Consider the following 8,391-nt stretch of genomic DNA (forward strand, 5'->3'; position numbering starts at 1 on the left):
GAAGGTAATATAAAAATGAAAGATATTGATTTTAAAAAATTTAAATGATAGGGAGAATGGGAAACAAAGTAAATGTCCATTAATTGGTAGTTTCAAAAAGTTGTAGTAATAAAATATTATTAAAAAAAACAATGAATATGATGACCAGCAAGCAGCAAAAGATAGAAATTCCATATAAAATAACTGTAGATAAAATATTTGGGTATCTATCATCTGCCCAAATAAATCCAGGAACTATATGAACACAATTACAAAACACTTTTCACATGCAAGTCAGATCTAAATAACTGGAAAACTATCAATTGCTCATGGGTAGACTGAGCTAACATAATAAAATTGACAATTCTACCTAAATTGATCTACTTGTTCAGGGCTATGACATTCTAACTGCCAAACTTTTATATAATAGAGCTAGAAAAAAGTAACAAAATTCATCTGGAAGAACAAAAGATCAAGGACATCAAGAAAATTAATAGAAAAAAATACAAAGGACAGCAGTAACAGACCTAAAACTCTATTATAAAGCAGCACTCATCAAAAACATATGGTACTAGTAAGAAACAGTGGTGGGTTAGTGGAATAGGTCAGATGCACAGGGTACAATAATCAATGACTCTCATCGAGTATTTGATAAAGCACAGAACTAAAGCTTCTGGGATAAGAACTCACTGTCTCACAGAAATTGCTGAAAAAAACTTGATGATAACATCAGAAACTAGGTATAGACCTATATCTCAAAGCCCATATCAAAATAAGGTCAAAATTTGTACATGATTTTGGTGTAAAGGGTGATATTATAAGCACATTAGGGGAGCAAGGAATAATTTAGCTGATCAGATCTTTGGAGAATAGAGACATGTATGGCCAAAGAAGAACTAGAGATCATTATGAAATACAAAATTGATAATGATGATGACATTAAATTAAGAAGATTTTGTACAAACAAACCCAAAACAGCCAAGATTAGAAGGGAATCACAAAGCTGGATAAGAAATCAGTATTTCTGATAAAAGCTCATTTTAAAAATATATAAAGCGCTATATCAAATTCATAAGAAAACAAGTCATTCCCCAATTGATAAATGATCATATGAACAGACAATTTTCAGATGAAGAAATTAAAGTTATCTATAGTCATATGAAAAAATTCTCTAAAGCACTATTGATCAGAGAAATGCAAATTAAGACAACTTGGAGGTACTACTACACATCTCTCAGATTGGCTAAGAAGACAAGAAAACATTATAAATGTTGGAGGGGATGTGGAAAAGTGGAACACTAATACATTACTGACAGAATTGTGAACTGATTCAACCATTCTGGAGAGCAATATAGTACTATGCCCAAAGGGCTATCAAACTGTGCCCTTTGATCCATTTGTGTTACTACTGGGTTTGTCACCCAATGACATTATAACAGAAAAAATTCAGATTATACACATACACACACACACACACACACACACACACATACATTCACTCTTCTTTATAGTATATCCTACCACAGTCACATAGCACAATTTTCCAGTCATTTTCCATTCAATGGACACTAAGTTCATTTTCAACTTTTTGCCATTGCACATAGTGAAGAAGTCATTTGAATGGCGAATAGTCTGTTAAACTTGTAGTCAAGCAGACTTGGATTTGATTCCCACCTCGAATACTTCTGAGCTGTTTTCTCATCTGGGAATAACATTAGTGCTCATCTAACATGTAAGAAAGAAAGACAATGTATGTAAAGTACTTTGTGAACCTTAAAATGAGCTGTTATTATTTCAGGGATCATTGAATAAAGTTGAGTCAAGGACATGTACATTTGCAGTGTTATTTCCACACTGAGGGGACCACAGATTCTCTATGAAAAGAACCATATGGGCTGAAGGAACTGATTGCTAATCTACAGCGAAAATTGAACAGATATCTACTTGGTATTCATGTATGTATAATAGTTTCTTGTTATTCTCCTCCTCCTCCCCCCAAAAAAGAAACTTCATGGTCTTCAAGAAATATTAAAGGGCCAGCATCAGGTTCCAGAACACTGGGGGCTTTACCTATTGAGTATTGCTGAAAGACACAGACAAGAATCATGAATATTGAAAGGGCATTGATGGGTCACAATTTCTCCTGGTTGAGGGAACATCACTGATGAAATCACAGATCCATTGCAGGCCTAAAGTAGAGATTCAAATCAATATAGTCATTTAGTCAAAATAAGGATGTGTCTGGAAGGAAAAAATGTAAGAGGTAACCAAGCAAAACTCAAATTGAGTGCTGAGATTTGGGATGATTAATGTAGATTGCAATTGGGGTACACCTGTGCTCCAAACCAGTGTCTTGGAAAGCTTTTAAATGCAATCTCTTTGAGGATGCCTCAGTGGATAGCATTGGTATGATTGGTTACAAAGACTCCACTTTAACATGTTCACTTTGAGAGTTATGTTTTTTGTTACTGTCTGCATTTGGTAAGAAGCTATTTTGGACCATTTTTTATATCACCTTAAAAAAAAAAAAAAAAAAAAAAAAGAACAGGCAGTCTCCTTCCATTGTCTATCCAGGAAGTTGGCGCCAATTTCCCATTTGCAAGTCGAGGTAGCAGCACTTGTGGGAAGTGACCTTGCCTTGGAGATAGAGCAAATAAGATCATTCTGACTCTGCTCCTTATGTGACTCACTGAGCCTCAGTCTCCTTATCTTGCAAAAAGAGAGTAGGTGACCTCCCAGTTCTAGATCCTATTATCCGAAATATATTACATTAATGTAGGGGTTCTTTACCAATATGTGTGTGTGTGTGTGTGAGTGATGGAGCCCTCAGGCAATCTGCTGAAGCTTCTTTACCCCTTCTCAGAAGAATCTTTTTAAATAATTGAAGGCAATGTCAAAGTTTAGTTAGAGCTTAATGAAAATAAAGATATTTCCCGCATCTATCCACAGGCTGCCTCCCCTCCAAGAAAACCTATCCTAATGTATCAAGAAAAAAAAAGCAAATGGAATATATTTTGAAGCAAGTATAAAAAGTATACACACACACACACACAGAGAGAGAGAGAGAGAGAGAGAGAGAGAGAGAGAGAGAGAGAGAGAGAGAGAGAGAGAGAGAGAGAGAGACAGAGAGAGAGATTCAGATATTTCCCAAACATCTTCTTTTCTGTGGTTGCTGAGCCCATTATGCAGAATCCCCTCATGTTACTGTGATGTTGCACTAGCCCCCTACCACTGCACTTATTCCCTGCTGCTGTTGAATCTCCATGGAGTTTTCGTGGCCTCTTCTCTCAGCTGATTTTCTCTTGGAGATCTTTAGGAGTTTCCTTATTCTTTATAGTTCAATTTCATTCCATTCCATTCAGTTCAACAGGCATGTGTGAATTATTGACTATATGCTAGAGACTCAAAGACAAATAGTTCCCATCCTCCACCAATTTACTTCCCACTGGTAGGAGAATATGATTATGAATACAGGCAAATAGAAAGTTTATACTAAGCAATTTCAAATGGGAGGCAATACTTAATACTGAAAGACGAGGAAAAGTCTTGTGTTGGAAGGACATGGCATCTGAGTGGTACTTTGAAGGGTAGCACCTGGGAGCGTGTTCCAAATCACATCTCAGTATCTTTAGACAAGACGATCCTAGATTGAGGATTACCATGGATTTTCATCAACCCAAACCATAGCTAATGAGCTTCTATCAATGTGTTAACATAACTAAGCAACACTTATTTCAAATTAAAAGCATTAAAAGCATTTAATGAGACAGAAATAGCATAGTAAGTACGAATAATTTCCCCCATAACCCTAGTCATGCTTTCCCACAAATACACACATCATCGGGGGGAGGAAGAAACATAGGGAACAAATTTGGAGGAACACACGTGGGCAGAGACTATGAATGGGCAATACGTACCTCTGACCCTGCAGGTCTGTGGATGTCACTATGTTTCACTAGTCTCATACAATGTGCAGTCTTTGCCAAGGTACAGTTTCACCAGCCATGTGAATTGCTATTGTTTGCTGTTGGTCTCACAGGGTACTGCTCAGCATTGCTCTAACGGTCAAATGGTTGCTGCTGATTACCAGGTATGGGTCCATTGGGCATGAGGAGATCAGATCTGCTTCTAGCTCCCTTAGTCATGTGGGAGAATGATGGATGGCTGTTAGAAAGCCCATGTCTTCCATTGGCTTCTTTTTGAGACTAAGAAAAAAGGAGAAAAGCTTCAGAATATGTTGGTTGTTCTCTCTATGGATTCCATGAAGGAGTGCTAGATAGGATGGAAGGGTTGCTATGTGCATCATCAGAAACCTTACCAATGCCACATGGTTAGGCTTGGAGTTAGAAATACCTGAGTTCAAATCCACCATTAGAAATTTACTATCTGGGTGACCCATAACAAGTCATTGAAGCTCTATCTGCCTTACTTTCCCAATGTAAAACATGTTGGTGAGGCACATTGCCTGGCTCTTAGTGTTTCATAAATGCTTGTGCCCTTACCTCATCAATGAGATTAAAAATCCTCTAAGGGCATTGATTAATATTTGCAGCATGCTAGCACTTACAAAGCACTTTCATCATAACAACCCTGCAAAATAGGTCAAGTAAATTTCATTATCCTCATTTACAAATGAGGAAACAGAGGATCATGGCAATTAAATGACTGTTCAAGGTCATACAACTAGTAAATGCCAAAAGTGGCATTGAAAGTTCTAGTTCTCTAATACCTCTCTGGGAGCCTAGAAGTTTATCTCACAGGCTCATAGAAACTTATAGTAGTAGACATTTTATTTAACTCATCCCTGAATAGGAATCTGTTCTACAAGATCTATGACAAGTGGCTTTCTAGCTTCCACGGGAAAAGCTCTCATGACTACCATTGCCTGGAGAGTCAGTATAGCTTATTTATAAGAATTTCCAGTTCTTTTAAAAATCTTGTTTATTTGCTATCTATACTCTTATGAGTATTTTGTCTCCAGGTAGAGATTAGCTGATTTTTTTTTTTTTTACATTCTGAATAAATATTTTCTAGAAAGGATGTACACATAGAAAGGAAAAGGATAAGAGGTAATTTGTAAGACCAACTGCTTTAGCCCGTAAAGTCCCTCTCATATCAAATGAGATGTTTATAAAGTGCTTAGCATAAGATACCATACAAATGCTTATTCCCTTTCCTTCCCTTTCCTGTTCCACACAAAGAGAGGATTTGGCTACATATGATTTAAAAGTAATGACCTTTCCAAATCCATTTTTAATAGCATGCCCTTGACTGACTTTCTCTGAGATAAGTAGGGATTTGAACTTATTTTAGAAATGGTTGGTAATAGTGCTTAAATGTGTCACCCCAGAAATATTAAATAGAATAATGAAAATATTTTATAAATTTGGTTTGATAGCCTGAAACAGAGATGAAAGTCCAGGATATGATCACTTTCTTCAAGAAGGAAAGAAAAATATTTTATATGAAATATGATAATCCAAATCATATAGAGGTCATGTATCTAATACCTGTGGAGGCAATGTGCTTCAGTATAACACCTGATCCTCAGGCCCTTTCATAGTTATGGGATTTGAATCAATATATTCTTGATCCCTACATAAAGAATAAGGATTTGGTGGGAAACACAATTACATGCAGAAAGAACTCATTGTTACAATCAATGAAGGCTGGCTCACCTATGTGAAATAAGTAAGGAGCTATCCAGAGCTCTCTTCTGTACAGGGGACATATCTCTATTGAGCATGGTCTGCAGAAGGATCAGGATGTTGCCAGCATGAACTACTTCAGCCAGGTTTTTCTGGATGTGAGTTGCACAGCAGACTTCAATGACAAGAACTGCTGAGAATTTGGTTTAGGATTATGTTCTCTGCAGATCTAATAAAACCAAATATGGCTGTGGGATTGAACTTGACATTTCCAAGGTGTTGTCAGTTTCTCCCTGTAATGTGGAAAAATACAGTTGAAATGAAGGTTTAAGAAGTAAAAAAAAAAAAAAGAGGGGGGGGGAATGGAAATGATGATTACTTCATTAATGAAGAGGATGAAGAAGATACTGAGTCTTAGATCATATTATTTCTCCAAATAGTCAAACTAAGGTTTCTCTTTATTGCTCATTAAGTTAACTCTAAACTCCTTTTGCTGACATAGAGTCCTTCAGTGAAACATCACTTGACCTTTGCAGTAGAAATAATAATCTACCATGTAGACTAGTTTTTTATTTTTTTCTTTAAAAGAGGAGTAAAACTATCCTGAAGATTTAATTTGTCCAGAGGACCAAAGCTCTGGTCATTGATAGAATTTGCTGGTAATAGTACAAAGCCAACCCATATGGAAACATTGATGGATTTTCCTCAGGCTTAGGTAATGACCAGCAAGGTCAACTCAGAGGGAGTGAAATTAAATTAAATGGAATCCATGCAGTATCTCTTGCTAAATAGACTTTCCACACTATAACTAAGCAAGCCTATTTTTGCTGACTCTTATAGTCAGGGAGGTTCTCATTTAGTTCTGCTTCTGAACCCAAAGCACCAGTTTGGCCTGAATCATATGGAGATATTAATACTTGATATTTTAAAATGTATAATAAGAAGAATGAATCACACCATGGAATAAAGCCTGAGAATATAATAAAAGATTCAACAACTATGACTCTAATAATTTAGTGGTCATTATTCACTTATAATTTATTTCCATCCAATGTATTACCTGGTTTCTGTGAAGGAAATTAAAAGATAGCAATTGGTAATCAGAATAAAATTTATTTTACCTTTCATATACATTAAATCAAAGGAAATTTATCAAATTGACAAAATAATTTCAGAAATTCAGAAGCCCAGCAAAAATAAAATTTATATTTTCTAAATAATAGAGTCAGAGGAAGATAGATGGCATAACGGAAATAGTGCTATTTGAGTATCAAGTAGATCTGAATTCAAATCCTACTGTAGACATATAATTATCATATATTTCTAGGCAAATCATTTAATATCTTTTACTCTATATCAAATGGACATAATATTAGCACTTATATTATAGTCTTTTTTGATAGCCATATGAAAAAACATAAGAAAAGTAGTCTATACTGGTATCTAGTTTTAATCACTGAATGGATGCAGCCTTAGTCAAACTGAGAGCTATTGAAGATTTTAGTTTAAAAAGGCCAATATCCCATTTCATCCTGGGCCATCTCCAGTCGTCATGATATATATCTTGCCACTGCACCCATGGGAAAGTGAGGCAGGTGACTTTGCACAGCCTCCCTCACTTAAATCCAACTCACTAGCATGTCATGGAATTATTTCCCTGATGGCATGGTGCTCTTTGAGAACAAATGGCAAACAACAAAAACAACAGCTATTGTTATTAGATAATTTGACTTCCAGCAAGTTGGAGAAGTGAGTCATCATGCTTATTATCAGTCCCCTTTCCTCTCTTCAGAATGATAAGAAATGAAACAAAAAGGTAAAAAGAACAACATCCTCAGGAAGGAAAAGGAAAGAAATCCTCATAAGATCACCCTCATAGAAAAATATAGAGATTGAATGAAATGAGTAAACAAAAAAAGAAGTCTTCAGATAATGAATAAGTATCCCAGGAGAGGAAAAGGAAAAGGAATAAAGAGGAGGAAGAGAAGGAGGAAAACATCCAGAAGAATGGAATACTACTGATATTACTATTACTAATACATCCCCATCATCCTCTACAGTGAGAACAGAACAACTATAAAATGGGATGGAAGCTTAATAAAACAATTAAAGAAGAATCCAAGAAGGGAAATTAGGCTATTTACAAAAGAATTCAAAAAGGCAAACAGTATAACTAATCTTTGAGAATAGAAAGTGGAAAAATGTAATAAGTAGCACACTCTCTGGAATGATGACAACAGAACACAAAAACCCAGAGACGAGATGACAAATATTGAAGCAAAATTATGTCATTTGAATTAGTTTCCAATTTATATTCCAATCTAATGACCAAATAAAACTAAGCTTTTTAAAACTTTGAATATTCAGACTTCTTCAATTTAACTTTTACTAAGACAACATATTTTAAAGAAGAAAATTTACCAGAAAATCAGACATTTCCATATCAACAAAATAATTCTGTTAAAATAACAATGTATTCAATGCCAATTTGTTATCCTGTGAGACTTTCTTGATAGATATGGAGTTAAATCCCACTTCTTATCACTTCACCCATATGGCCTAAGATAAGTTTTTCTCTATCTCAGTTTTCTCATCTATAAAATGTGAGGATAGGACTAGGTGACATATGAGATCCTTTCCAGCTCAAAATCTATGATCTTATGATCATATAATATCCTCAACTAGGATTCCAGAGTTCTCATGCTGAAACATGCTACCCACCTCCTGAGAGGTGATAGGCTCAGAATACAGATTAAAACACATA

Source organism: Antechinus flavipes, chromosome 1 (assembly GCF_016432865.1).
Source record: "Antechinus flavipes isolate AdamAnt ecotype Samford, QLD, Australia chromosome 1, AdamAnt_v2, whole genome shotgun sequence".
Lineage (NCBI taxonomy): Eukaryota > Metazoa > Chordata > Mammalia > Dasyuromorphia > Dasyuridae > Antechinus > Antechinus flavipes.